Raw genomic sequence first — 15377 nt, 5'->3', positions numbered from 1 at the left:
GTGAATCTCCTTTTCATTCTAGAGTTGGAGCTCTTTCCCAGGTTCTGCCTTGTCCCATCAGTGCCTTGCTCACCTCAGAAGAGGACAGGTCTCTTCACTGAGAAGCAATTACTTGATGTGTCCTCTTGTAGGCATCTCAGACTCACTACATTGAAACAAAATCTCCATTCATGCTTCTTCAAAAACCAAATCCACTTTGTTCCCAATTTTCCTGTCTCTCTACGTAGCAATGCTGTCCTTCCTTTGATCAGTTACCCAGACCCAAAGTATGGGAGTCACTTTTCACTCCTCTCCTGCTAACAAACTCACCACCCAATTCACCAGTAAATCCTGCACCCTCTACTTTCAAACTACATCCACAATTCTGCTTTTGTTCTTTGCCACCTTGGTCACTCCCCATGTCCACAAGTCCTGGGGATCCTTTCTGAAGCTCTCATTGTCTCCATACTCTCTCTAGTCTAGGGACAGTGTCCTGCCTGGAAATCATTTGCCCTGTAGAAATCCTGTGGTCTGACCATTCATGTAACTCAGGTCTCTGGTGAAGTGTCACAGACATTCTGTTGGGAAAACACAGCCAGGGGCAAGCCCTTGGATTCCTAAACTCTAACTCTAACCCTGTTCTGAACTCATTCCACAGGCCAAGGAGCTGAACTTCTAGAGCCCTGGAAAACCTGGATAGTAACAAGTTAGAGACCACTGAGCACAGCCAGGCAGTGTGCTCAACCTCTGGGAAACATGAATCCAAAGGGTCCTAAAACCCTGGGAAGCCCACAGGGCACCAATCTCTGCTTCACATTTGAAGGCAGAGGTTAAATTAGCCGGGATGGGTCTGAACTCAGAGTTTTGCCACCCCAAGGATGTGACTCACGGGAATCCAGCTTAAGTTGGGCCATTAGGGGCTGAGCAGGCACCTGCAGACACAGGGCGACCCTTCCTAGAAAGAAGGTACTGTGTGGATGCTGGCAAAGAGCCCACAGCCTTTCCAGCTCCCTGAGCAGTGGCTGGAGTGTAAACTGCAAAGCTGATGAGGCTGGAGTACAGGGACCAGGCTGTGACTTGGGCACCTGGGAGGGCACCAAGTAGTGCCTCCCCCCTCTCCCATGGAGACAGGGATCTGAACCCCTCAATGTGGGTTCATTTACACAACACCCTCTGCTCTGGTGTTCTGCAATCCCAAATGTTCCAGACCCTTAGCAGAATCCCATCTGCTCTGAGGTATGGGATGCTGCCCTTCTGCAGGGGAAGCCTCACTCACCGCACTTCTGTCCCCAGGGCCAGGTCTGCCCGGTGGCACCTAGCTTTAAAGATGTGCAGAAAGCAGGTGAGGCTGGGAAGGCCTGCAGGGAGCTGCAAGGTGCATGGTGCTTAATGGTGCAGAATGCCTGGTCCCCAGATGCCACAGTGCCCTGAGGCCACCACGACCAACTACTGCAGCCCATGCCCCGCTCAGCAGCTGAATCTGAAGCAGGGGCCGGGCTTGCAGACTGTTCAGTTCCAAGGGTCTCAGGGTCCCACTGAGAGTTTTCTTAAAGGATAACTCGATGATTAACTGAAAGAGAAACTAGACTTGGAGGCACTCTTTCAAGCTACACTGTGCAGTGCAGTGTGAAATCCAACTTGAATGAGCTCTTAAAAATCAGTCTTTGGAGAGGCTGAGGCAAGAGCTCAAAGGCCCAAGCCTAGGTAATTTCACGACTAAGGGAAGCTTTGTTTCCAAATGAAGAGTAAAACAGAAAAGAAGAAGAAGAAGAAGAAGAAGAAGAAGAAGAAGAAGAAGAAGAAGAAGAAGAAGAAGAGGACGAGGAAGAGGAAGAGGAGGAGGAGGAGGAGGAAGAGGAAGAGGAAGAGGAAGAAGAAGAAGAAGGAGGAGGAGGAGGAGGAAAAAACAGAGGGAAGGGTAGTACAAGCAAAGGCAAAAAAATTTTATATTTGTTTTCAACTGAATTTACAGAGTTAAGACTTTTTGGTTGTTTCACTGGTTTTGATAAACAGATACGGTCGTTTCCATATGCAGAGCCACATAGCAAGATAGATGCATGCAGTGATTGCACAGCTTTCAGTGTCCTCCTGGGTGCGGACAAAGTGTTAACCACAAGTGTGGACACACATCTCCACTTGTGTCTGTATATTCTGCAGAAGATAAATAAACAAATATTTGTTTAATCATAATCCAGTTTCAAATTAACAGGGTATGGTCCCTTAACACTTTCGCAGACATCTTTACAGATGTCTTATGCTGTCCACACCTATTCACCCACATTTGAGATGAATGATTACTAATAACACTGAGCTTCTTGTCATCTACTGAGCACTCAGAACCTTAAAGCACTTAATCCTTTAACCACTAAGTGGGTGGTTACCACTGATAACCGCAGTTGACAGAGAAGTCAATGGAGGGTTTGAGTGAGCTGCCCAAAACTGGGCAATGCAGACTGAGCTCTTAGCCACAAATTTATCCTCCTGTGTTCTGTAGCCTGAATGGGTAACGTTTGTGGGCCAGGTCTGGAGACTTGAAATAGAGACATGAATATCACAAATCTGGAGTGGACAGGTTGTGCTCAGAGCCCGTGGACACCTTATCCCGGGGTGGCTTGAGCTCCTCCACTCAGGAGTCTCAGCACTCAGGCTCACAGCTTGGTGACCTCACAGTGTGACCTTTCAAGAGTTCCTAAGTTTACCTGCGCCCTGTTGCTCTCAACTGTAAATGGAAGTGTTCACCATAGCCTTCTCCTGTGTGGACCAATTTTGGGGAGTAGGAGAAGGAATCTTCTTACCGTAACCTGTTTTGGAAATGTAGCACACAGACAGCTTGCTGTACTAATAAGTCCAGATCAAGGTCATTGCAGTGATTGGCTTGTGATCACTGAGCAAATCAGCGCTCTAGTGACAGCATATTGGTTTTTTAAAGGATCTTTTACTCTTAAGGCTTGATCACAAATCTTTCATTTGGTACTTACTGACCTTGACCCATGTTTTTCTTTTGAGCATCTCTTAATACTCCATAGGGGAAGATGGGGCCGTTTTCAGCTTACAGAAAATTAGTGTGTTTTCCATTCTTTAAATTTCTCATTCTTTCAGCCAAATCCATGTTGAGGACCTACTGTGTTGCAGGCAGTGAACAAATAAAGTCACAGGAGAACATGATGAATCCCCCATTCTTATGGAGCTTTCTTTCCGCTGGTAGAGACCAGCCCTGAGAACATCTTTGTCTCTGTGCCTTTACATTCCCATGGGGATGGTTCTGCAGGGTGCATTTCTAAGGCTGTTGTTGGGTCAACATTGTCACTTTCAATTTTAATTTTTTCCATTGATGAAATTTCCAAATTCCCCCTAAAATAGCTATTCCATTGCACACACTGACATCAACGTATCAGAGGATGTGTGTTCCAGTGATCTCTTCGTTCTTGAATATTTTCAACTTTAGGTATGAGAAAAGTGTCTTCCAATTTTTCTGCAGTGAGCCTAAGCATCTTGTGTATTTTTATCAGCAGTTTATACTTTTTTGTGATGTTCTTGTTCAGACACGTGGCCATTTCTATAGAGTTATTATACATTTCCTTGTTTCTGTAAGAGTTCTTCATATATTATAGATAATGTCATCAGGCACATTATCTTATAGCCCCTTTCCTGGACCTTGTTTGATTGGCAGCTTCCTGAATTTGATGATGGCCTTGAGATCCATTCTTATTTTGACAGTCTTTTACCAGGAAAGCTGAGGACTGACAGTTTTCTTATTCTTTTCCTCTGTATTTGTCAGTACTGGGGATTGAACCCAGGACTTCCACACTAAACTACACCCCAGCTTTTGTATGTTTTGGTGACCAGGTCTCACTCAGTTGCTAAGTTGCTCACTTTGGGCTAGCACATGTGCTCCTCCTGCCTCGGTCTCCCAAAGTGTTGGGGTTATATGCATGTGCTTCCATGTCCGACTTTTATTTTGCACTTGGCAAATTCCAACTTGGAAATGTTTGCTGTTGCTTCTGCTTTAAACAAATCAAGGGTTTTCCCTTTTTTTTCTTATACCTCACCCTACACAGCTAAAGAAAAGAGCAGGACCTTTCAGCATTCTGCATGGAAGTCCGCTTAGCCTGACATCCCAGCCAATGAGGAGTGTTTACACCTCCGTTAGAGCAGGTGAGTGCGTTACTACAGGTCACGTGAGGTGGGCTGCTGCCCTGCCAGCCTCTGGGCCGGTGGCCTGCTGCTCCCTCCAGTCTGCACTCACCATCTCCTGAGACTTCCCTTCTTCTGTCTGCCACCCAGTCTCAGTACAAATGTTATAGGGGTTAGTCAGGGCCTCCAGAGGAAAATAAACATAATACATGTATGGGGAGGGATGGGGCTTGGTTTATATCGCTTTGCAGGGTGGCAACTGGAAAATTCTAGCAGGCAGGAGACCTGGGCAGGGTTGATATTGTAGCTTGGGTCCTGGATCTCAAGTCTTTTTCTGAAAGCCTTCCATTGATTAGAAGCAGCTCATCCAAAACATTGAAGATGATGTACACATCAAGCCTTGTGACTTAAGTGTGACTCTCATCTAAACAATATTTTATATCAACAGCTGGAAATGAGTAAGCAGTGATTGGATACCTGGGACTCGACAAGGTGATGATGCAGGTTCACTGTCATGCATTTGTTTTAGGATTTGTTGTGCAGTTTCTGCCTTCCAGATAGCATTTTCTACTTTTGCACAATGAGCCAGTGCCCTGAAATTTAGTCACTTAAAGCAGCCATCACTGATTGTCTTTAAGAAGTCTGCAGGGTAGCCCAGATCCACCAGGTGGCCTGTTCCACACAGTGTCACTCAGGCCTGTTGTCACCTGGGGAATGAACTTGGCCAGATAAACCATCTTCCCCCATCTTCTGCCCATCACTTCTGTGTCCAAGTTGAATGAGTTCTCTGGGTCCTTTATTTTCACATCACAGCTATTGATTCTCTTTCTGTTTTGCTTCTCCTTCCTCTTCAACATTCCCGGGCTATCTCAGAAGCCCATTCTTCAGTTTTACTTCCCCAAACCTCCCATTTTGATGACACACACAGTATGTGAAAGTCAACTCCATGAAATTCATTTGTACACAAATGCCCACAGACTCTGAGGGAGGATTTACCGCCCCTCTGGTGCCAGCACTCAGAATGGTGGGAGGAAAAGAAGCCACAGGTCTGGGTCTCTCTGGAGTGGGAGGCGGGGAGGACCAGCCTGAGAACTGAACATTGCAGGACTGCATGATCTGCAGCTGTGGAAGGGCCACTGGTTTCCTGGAATCCACAAGGCTGTGTCAGATGCACCCAGAGGCCCACTGCACGTTGCAGAGTGTGTGGCACTTGCATGGTGTCGCATCGGTGCAGAAGGGGCATCACCTGCAGGGCTAGGGGAGTCAGGAGGTCTCCAGGAAAGCAGTCTTGTCTGAAGTCTTCTTCTTGAGATAGGATTCATCAAGGTGGTGCTCTGAAGACTGTCTCCCTGTTGGGGACAATAGGCTGAGCAGTTTGTGGACACTTTCTAAAGGCGGAGGGAGGTTGGGGAGGATCCTGCTACGGACAGAGTGCAGACTGCCTGTGCTGAGAGAAACAGAGAAAGACAGAGAGAGAGAGAGAGAGAGAGAGAGAGAGAGAGAGAGAGAGCCACAGAGAAAAGAGAGAGAGAGACAGAGACTGAGACAGAGAGAGAGACACAGACAGACAAACAGAGATAGAGACAGAGATAGTGAAAGAGACAGAAAGAGACAGAGAGAGATAGAGACAGAGAGATAGACTGGCTATGTCTGTCTGTCTCCTTCCTGGAAGGACAATCCAAATTACCAGTGGTGATTCTCTCTGGGAAGGAGGAATGGATATCCTGAGATACTTAGTTTTCGCTTTATACCTGTCTGCCCTAGTTAACATTTTCTGGAAGGTGCATGTGTATTGTGGAAAGCAGGGGTCTCATGGCAGGCAGGACTGATGTCTTTTGTTTCTCTGTTAATTTTCGGGTCAGCAGCACTGACTGGAGGGGGAGCCACGTTTCAAGTTCCTGAACAGAGCACCGCCCTGGTCCTGCTTCTGTCAGTGGCTGTGGCCCGGGGTTTTCCAGAGTGAGGAGAAGCTCCTCTCTGCTGTTTGAACAGCTGTGGCCACGCCTGCCTGCCCTGGGTCTTACCCCATTCTGTATCCATCATGTGGTCCTCTTCTCTGAAGATGTTTCTTCATGAGGAAATGTGGTCATTTTTCAGTGATGTTCATGCTCAGGATTCCAGAAACAAGAAACTAATCCCATCCTGTTTAGTAGGTTAAATCTGCTGCCTCGTAATTAAAGCAATTTTTGATTTGTTTATTTTAATAATGGCACCAAGACTCCTGACCCCTGAGGGTTGCATATAAAACAAATATTTAGAAAATTCTAGTAGAACAGTATTTTTATTTTCAGAATTTTTCTAAATCTCCATGAGTGCAGATGCAGGCTTATAGATACTTGAGATCTATGTACCTTGTAATATACATATATCAGATATGTAAAAATAGAAAGAGATTTACTGAGAGTCTACTTATAGTAGGGGCAAGCCAAATGTCCATTAACATTTACACACTGACTGGAAATGCTTAGCCCTGCTTGCTAAGCTTTGGGCTGTCTGTAGGGTGCAATATCATCCAACAAGTAAAAGCCATGCTTACCAACACAAGTGTCCTTCAGCAGAAGGGCAGGTAAATTACCTGAGGGGCACTTACGCCCTGGAACACTGCTGAGCAACGGAAAGTGATCAGCTGCTGATGCCTCTGCAGCGATGTGGATGAAACTCAAATCATCCTGATAGGGGAGGAAACCAGACTGAACGTGTGTGCCCTGTGTGATTCTGTTTATAGGAGGCTGTGGGAAGGCAGGACAGTGGGAAAGAGGGCAGGTCAGGAGCTGCTGAGGCAGAAAGGGGAGCAGAGGTAAGGATGGGCAGAAGGGGCACATTAGAGGGTCCAGGAGAGGAAGGCGGAGGGTCTGAACCTATCTTGATTGTGGTGGGGTGAGTGGAACATAGCCCCGTGCATTTTCATGTCTCTTTGAGCTTGTACATCAGAAAGCGTTGTCTCACTACTTAAGTGAAAAGAGAGGCCTTTGAAGAGTATTTAATCCTATAGCAAAACTGTCATTGATGTGTGAAAGGTACTATGCAGCATGTAAAGCTACTGTATACTCCAGTTGTCCAAAACATAATGGAAATCAGTTATTAATTTTTTGTTTTTTTTGAGACAAGTTTTTGCTATGTAGTTCAGGCAGGCCTTGAACTTGTGGTGATCCTCCTGCCTCAGCCTCCTGAGTGCTGGGCACACCACTGCTGCTGGAATCTCCTGGCTGGCTACACCAGCATGTCATCAGGTAGTTCCTTCTAAAATTGGCTGGCCACGCAGACGTTATTGGGTTGGGGGTTTCTCACCTGTCCTTCTGGAGTTTGATTACAAGTTCTTCTCTTCTGGAATAAAGAACCAAACAAGCAAAAAGCAGTGGCAAAGTTTATTTGAAAAAGTAAAACTGGAGAGAGAGAAACTGGGTCTGAGGAAAAAGCAAGATGAAAGCAGACCCTAGAGGAAGCAGGGCAGATACCATGAAAGCCACAGTAGCAAGCTTTTCTTGGCATCTGGGCCCCTTTATGCCGTCTAAGTCTCGAGGAAGCCCATGGCAGCTTCTGCCCTCCTCTCCTGAGAGGCAACACTGGCGTTGTGCACTGCAGGCTGGGTCCTGAAAACTTGCTGGGGTCCAAAAGATGTCCCCAGGCAGCGCGTTGGGAACTGTTCTGTGCACAGGTTCCCAGATCTTGTGATTAATGTGTCCACCTCCCTGCCCAGCCAATTGTGGCACACCCTGATCTCCTATGTCACCAGGACACCCAGCTCCAACACAATATGAATTTAATAAGTTAAATCATGAATATGTGTGTGAGTAACACACAGTAAGTGAGTAAAAGGGAAGGAAATAAACCAAAAGGCAGAGTAGCTAACCCTGGATAGTGATCATTGTTGTAACCCCCCCAAAAAGGTCCTGAGATGAAAAATGGAGAAAGACAACATCTTTTTTTTTTTTTTTTGTCTTTTTATCAGTACCAGGGATCGAACTCATGTCTGTCTGCTTGCAAGGCAGGCCCTTATGCCGCTGAGCTAACTCCCCAGCCAACAACATCTTTTTTAAAAGAAGCACTTTTATTTTAGCTGGCCCAGTGACACAGCGCAGATGGAATTTGCAAAGCTGTGCAACTGAGTTAGAATTTTGACTGATTTTTATAGTTCATTTATGGTTAGCTCATTGATCATTAAGTACATAGTAATGAAAAACAGAAACAAGATGGGCCTTTGTTCCCCTTTGCTTGAGGTCAGAGGCATTTCACAGTGGGTGGTTAGCCAGTTCATAGCCCTTGGTCTGCCAATTCCAGGAACATTTGTCTCTCATAATGAGAACAATGGTTGACACAGCATCATTTGTCTTTTACAAGGGGAACAAAGGTTGACACAGCAAACAGGTTATTAAGGTGATGACGCATACAGAACAATATGCAATGGCTCAGTTAATTTATAACTAATTTATAACAATGTGGTTGGTGCTCCAGGTACATGGTTACTAGGATGATAAGCATAGAACATAACATTCCCCACTGATTTTTGTCAGTGATCCAAATCAGTGGCTCATGGAGTTTTCAAGCAGAGGTATCTGTTCATAAACCAGTGTGCTTAAAATCGTGAGTTTTATGAACCCAATCTTTGACATAATTTATCAATTTGTTTATAATGCAAAGTCCAATTGTTAAACAGTAAATAAGACTAACAGAGGTCTGGAGGCTGTTGTGATTAACATTGTCAACCAGGGAGATAGAGAAAACCATCGTTCAAACCAATTCTGTTTAGCTTGTCTGGCTTGTTTTTTTCCTGTAGTCGCCTTTTAAGGCTGGCCATACTTTGTCAGACAACCCCAGAATAACTGGAATACAAGCAACAATCTTTTCCTAAGGCCAGACAGAGGCCTCCTTTCTTTATAAACAGGAGATCTAGACCTCACCGGTTTTGCAAAACCACCAGCCAGTGAACTTAAAGAATCGTCTAATTTGGAGACAGAGTCACTAAGGTCTGCTAGATCTTGGTCAATGAGTGTACTTAGGTGTCTATAATTTTGGTCTCCAACTATTAGGCTAGACATTCCTAAACCTATTTACCCTGCCATCTCAATTCCCAGTAATACAGGTAAGAATACAGGATTTTTCTTTGCTCAGAGCCAACTCGACTCTTTAAGTCAAAGCTAGGGAATAAGTGACTCCTACCATTATCTAGAGTACCAACATAGTTGGGGAAAAGTAGGGATTAATATGCAAAGCTCAGGGCACTGGGTGAACAGGTGATGCATGGAACAAGTAGTTAAATCAGAAGTACAGGTGAACCAGGTTCCATTGGGAGTGACAAGGTGCTGATTAGCAGAATAATAAAAATTATGAATCAAAGCTCAAGAGGTAAGATTACAGAGTGCAGCTCCATTGTGAGCAGGGGCCAAGCACGCCACCAACAAGTGGTGTCATCTGCACAGGAACTTAAAAGTTTATTTGCCATAAGCAATTTCCAGAGGCAAGAAGGGGTCTAGAGATGGTGCAGAAATGGCAGAGGGCCAAAAGGTCTCAGGAGCGGGAAGTCTAGTGGAGGAGACAGGAAAATGGGATCTCCCAAGTGAGGAAAAGGTAACGACCCCCTTTATTTTCCTGCCAAGGCAATATAGATTCATAACCTCAATGTCTACAAAAATATTTTATCTCTACAGACTGTGAACAACTACTAGTGTGATCAGTGTCATCTGAGGCTGGCTGTTGCTTTTGGGGGCAAAGATTCCAGCCAGTGGACTGTAATTTCTTTTGACTACATAGGTCCCTGCAAGTCTCTATTAGCAACAAATCATGCAGCATGGCATGTGGATGGAACAACATTCTCTTCTGTCTAATTTTTGCTGGGATGTTATTTAATAGGGAACATAAATCTATCTTAATTATCCCATGGACAGTGGCATTGGCTATCAATAATTCACCAGTGAAACAGTCAATAATTTTCCAAGTTTCAAACAGTGTAAGAGGTATCTCCTTGGGGTCTCCATAAGGAAGAACACATAAGAACAGAGTTATTGGATACATTTGGAAATTTTAACCTTTAAAGAATCCTTGGAAGGAGCAACAGCCCACTTATCTGTAGGTTGATCCCTGTCAGAGGTCAGAACTGGCTTGAAATGGGAATGATGAATCCAGGCAGGCTTTCCAGCAACTTTGACAGCAGTTGGCGTGCTGAGGACCACAGTGTAGGGGCCTTCCTACTGTGGTTCGAGGGATTCACGGTGATGTCTCTTGATGAGGACTGGTGTCCTAGGTTTCACTGCAAGATGTTCATCCTTGGGATGGGCTGCAGGCAGAGATTGTTGTTCTCGGAATAACCAGTGGATGGAAGTCAGAGCTAGCTGAAGGGCTTGGAGGGACTTAACAAGATCTTGATTAGCCAGATCAAATTTTTCCTCAGAAATCTTAGGAATAAGAGGAGGAGCTCTCCCATATAGAGCCTCAAAATGGGAAACACCTGCAACATAGGGGGTACATCCCACACGCAAGAGGGCAAAAGGAAGGAGACTCACCCAGTTCTTGCCAGTTTCCAAGGCCATCTTAGTTATTACCATTTTTAAAGTCTGGTTTATCCTTTTTACTTGTCCTGAACTTTGAAGCCAGTAAGCACAATGGAGTTTCCAATCAATCTGCAAAGCTTGGGTTAGTTTTTGAGTTATCTGGGCTCTAAAAGCCAGGCCACTGGCAGACCCAATAGATAAAGGGAGGCCAAATTTGGGAAACTGCTATCAGGGCTGACTCAAGACTTAGTAGGAAAAGCTTTGACACATCCAGTGAAAATATCTACCATTACTAATAAGTACCGATTCCCTTGAAGTCCAGGCTTTCCCATTTCTGTGAAATCTATTTCCCAATGTTTTCCAGGCATAGTCCCATGATAACGAGTGTTTTCCATTTGTTGTGGTCGCTTTGGGTTCACCAACTGGTACTGAGGGCAGCTAAGGCTCACAGACTGAGTAAACTTTGATAACTGAGGGATAAAGAAATGATCTTGAAAAAGAGGAGCTAGTTTTGATCCTCACATGTGAGTGAACTGATGAGCCTGTTGGATGAGTTCTTGTCCCAAGACCTCGGAGAGGAAGACTCACTTATCAGGCAGTTGGTACCAGCCCCCAGGGATATCAGGATTTGCTTGGAGTTGAGCTGCCAAATGCAAGTCTTTCTGAATGCAAAAGGGCTCTGACAGAGTAAGTGGAATCAGCAGCAATGCTGGGGCTGTCTCAATCCCCACTGATTTTGTGGCCACTTTTTGGGCAGTAGCATCTGCTGGATTATTTAATAGCTACCTTCCTTGGCATCCAAACAGCAGCTAACAAATCCAAAATTTGGGGAGCATTTTTGATCTTTTGGCCCCCTTAAGTCAATAAACTCTATTTTTGATAAATGGCCCCATGAACATGGACAGTAGCAAATGCATAACTGCTATCAGTCTGACAACTTGAGGGCCTCAGTGAGGGCAATGAGTTCAGCCTATTGGGCCAATGTTTCTGGTTCCAAGGTTCGTTCCCATAGAATCTGAGAGTCCGTAGTGACAGTGGCTCCCGTGACCTGCTTACCTTGATAGATGTAACTGCTTCCTTGGGAGAAATGCGATGGAATTCTGGATAGTGGTTCTTCTGTCAAGTCTGGTTGAAGCCTCATGAGATGATCAGAGGGGCAAGGAGGAGTCATCATCAGGCAGCAGAGTAGCTGGGTTCAAAGCTGCTGTCCTCTTGAAATGGATGGTAGTTGGATCCAGAACTAATGCCTGATAGCGCATGACTCCGGAGTTAGACAGTCATAGGTCCGGCAGAGCTTTGATGAGAGTCTCAAGTGAATGAGAGGAGATAATTAAGTTTTTGTCCAAATGTCAACTTTTGGGCCTCTTTCACCAGGAAGGCCACCGACGCAATCATCTGCAGGCAAAGCAGCCATCCAGTTGCCACATTATCAAGTCTCTTGGAAAGATAGACAACAGGCCTTTGCCATGGTCCTAAACTCTGGGTCAGTACTCCTTTTGCTATCCCTTGCTTTTCATCTACATAGAGGGAAAGAGGCTTTTGCAAATTTGGCAGAGCCAGAACTGGAGCTTCTGTTAAGGCTGATTTCAGTGGCTTAAAACCCTGGTCTTGTGAGTCTGTAATCTAAAGCAGGCAATATCCTATGACTCCTAGAAATTCTCATAATTGCTTTCTAGTCACAGGGACTGGAATCTGTAATCTGTTGAATGGCTTGCACCCACCCAGTGGAAATAGTCAATTCTAAGCAAACTGGCAGATGTCAAGGTCAAGCCCTGCCTCAAGCATCACCTCTTCCCTGGAGCTGAAGTTAGGAGCTCTTTGCTCCTCTCCTCCCTCTGCCCAGGTCACTTCCCCTGCCATGGTCCCTCCCCATGGTCCTTGCCTGGCTTCACCCGGGGACTGCAGCTTCATTGAGCTCTCACCAATCTCTGCAGCCCTGCCATGGCCACGCCTGGCTGAGGTGGGCCTTCCAGATGTGCTTCAGTTAGAGAAGAGATTAGGAAATGGACTGAGCTCTGAGAAGAAGAGGCAGGCTCTCAGTTCTTTGGGGGATATCGGGACGGAAGGAGAGCAGATTGCAAGTATTGTGTGACACACTACGTGTGCTTGATGCTTCTCCAGAGCACATGAAGTGCATGATGTCACTGATGTGTGTGAAGGATCCAGAGCAGGAGGATGAGGCTGAGGTGTGAAAGACTGTTGGTGATAGAGTAAACAGGAGCACAGAGGTCCCTCAACCCCAGTTTACAGTCTGTCTGGGACCAGGCGGCTCCTAGGCCTAATCCAGAGGGAGCCTCAGCCATGGTGTATCTTAAGCCAGCCTTGGAGAACACAGTGTCCACGGCATTTGGGTTGCCTAGGTTACAAGGGGACTTCCACAGCCGCCCACAGCACCCTGATCTGCAGCTTAATTAGATGCTGCCATTTGGTGGACCAAAGAAAATGCTTTTAGTTTTAAAAGCTACAAAGAAATCTACTTATTCAAATGTAAAAGGCCTTTTACCTTACTACTTGAAAATATTTGTACTGTATAGAACATTTAGGAAGAAGACAAAAAATGCCATCTGTCACACTGTGTGCAGAGAACTCAATTTCTGTATTCATAGGCTTGCTCATATTGTTAAACACAGGTAGCAATATTTGGCCCAAGAGTACAGGCTGTGGCAGGATCACTAAGCCTCGGGTCCTAACCCCATGCAGACTTAGCCCTGACTCCTGGTGGCTCTTTTGCCCTGAAGCCTGATGCTTGGCTTCCTCTTCCAGCCTGACTTCTACCAAAGGGCCAGAGAAAGCACCCTAAAACAAGGCCCCAACGGCATCACCACCTCCTGGATGGCTTCCGATTATCAGCAAAGTAAAATTCATCTCTATGGGCTTTTTCTTTTCTCTCTCTCTTTCTCTCTCTCTCTCTCTCTCTCTCTCTCTCTCTCTCTCTCTCTCTCTCTCTTTTGCTGGATTGCTTTTGTGGTGGGGATAAAACCCTGAGTCCCATCCATGCTAGCCATTGTCCTAGCCATGGGCTACATCCCCAGCCCAAAGTCCAGAATTTTAAATTTAATGTTAAAGACCTTTCCCTGCTAGCCCAAGTAACTTCTTTGTCCTGTGTCCAGGAAACTCTACCACGTACCTCCACTTACCCTCTCCCTATTCCCCACTTCCAACATAAGCCTCCTCTCTGCTCTCTTCCTCCTCCTCCAAGCCTGACTGTGTTCCAGGGTTAGACACAGGTCTTTGGATGTCACACAGTGACCTTATCCAGGTGTTTCTGTGGCTGTCACAGGGCCTTACCCTAACCAGCCATGATCCTGTGAGCCCATGATAAGAGGAGCAGCCATTGATGAATCTGAGTTTGTGTTTAGTACTGAGTGCCTTCCTCAAGCTTGGGGAACCAAGAGGGGTCATGGGGAGGAAGTGCAGCATCGTGGCCAAGAGCTGGCATCAGTACCTAGCAGTGTGGCCCCAGCCCTGCCTGTAGCCCTTGGCAGAGCAGTGGCCTTGGGCAAGTTCCTCACTGTGTCTGAACTGCATTAACTCCCTTGTGAGTGGGGATCCCAGACACTCACAGGGAGCTGAGTTAGTGCATACAAAGTGCCTGGAACAGCGCCAGGCATAGTCAGCTTGCACTGGGTAGCTGCTCATGGCTGGGACAGTTGCTTTTCCTCCTGCACTTGTTGGGTAGCTTTCTAAACACCCTCTGCCTGTTCTTCACAGTCCAGGAGCTAATGTGCAGAGAGCACGGTGCAGAGATTTTCATACTCGGCCTCTCAGCCCTCCCGACCCCATGAGATCTGTTCCTGTAGTGTCCTTTGGGACCCATGAGAAAGTGAGACAGATGGCTTTCTCCTGGACCAGGGTGACTTCTCAAGGCCCTACTCACGGCAGAGGCAGGGAGGCTCAGCTGGGAAAACCACACTCTGTTTCTCCGCTACCTGAAAGATCCAGCACAGGTGCTCACCTGACATACAGCGGGTGCTCTGAACACATCTTCTGGGTGAGTGAATGAAGAGAAAACCGAGGGAACCACAACAGTGCAAATACTGGGAGAAACAAAAGATCTCGAAGTCTCACACAAAAGGGACCCAGCTCTCCAGGGTGTGGTGGGAGATGACTTTTTTACAAGTATAATCACTTTTGTCTACAGTTGTGTCCTCAAAACATCAGTGACAGCAGGATAATGTAGAAGCCTGCACTTCTAATGCAGTAAAAATGCTCTGTATGGTACCATCATGGTGGATATATGGCACTATCCATGTGTCAAAACCTGTGCAGGGTACAAGGCCAAAAGTGGACCTTACTGTGAACTAGGGCTGCTGGGTAATGAGGATGGGTCAGTGTAGGTGGTGATCTTAACAAGGGCACTGCTTTGGTGGGAATAGCGGAGGAGGTGGTGCATGTGTAGAGATGGGAACACACAATATTCTGCTCTATTTTGCTATGAAACTAAAACTACAAAGAAAGGAGGAGGAAGAGGAGGAAGAGGAAAGTCCAGCTTGAAAAGGAATTTTAGACCCTGGAGGAGAATTTCAAGGATGCCTCCAAGCCCCTCTTGATAAGCTATCATACCTGTCTGTTGCAGTATTAAGATAGCAGAGGGACCTTTACAGAGACTGAAGGATACATAGGTAGAAAGCAGGGAGCACCTAGATTCTGAGGAATCTCATGATGTTGTTAGATAACAATGAGAAAAAGAATGAGACAAAAATCTTCAACATGTCCCCTGACTATCGGACGATCAGAGGGCCATGACTTTGATGACGAAACATGATGACCCTCTTTGGA

Source organism: Cavia porcellus, unplaced genomic scaffold (assembly GCF_034190915.1).
Source record: "Cavia porcellus strain 051 isolate PalLab524CR breed Dunkin Hartley unplaced genomic scaffold, mCavPor4.1 scaffold_18, whole genome shotgun sequence".
Taxonomy (NCBI): domain Eukaryota; kingdom Metazoa; phylum Chordata; class Mammalia; order Rodentia; family Caviidae; genus Cavia; species Cavia porcellus.
Note: the sequence above shows the minus strand (reverse complement) of the source record.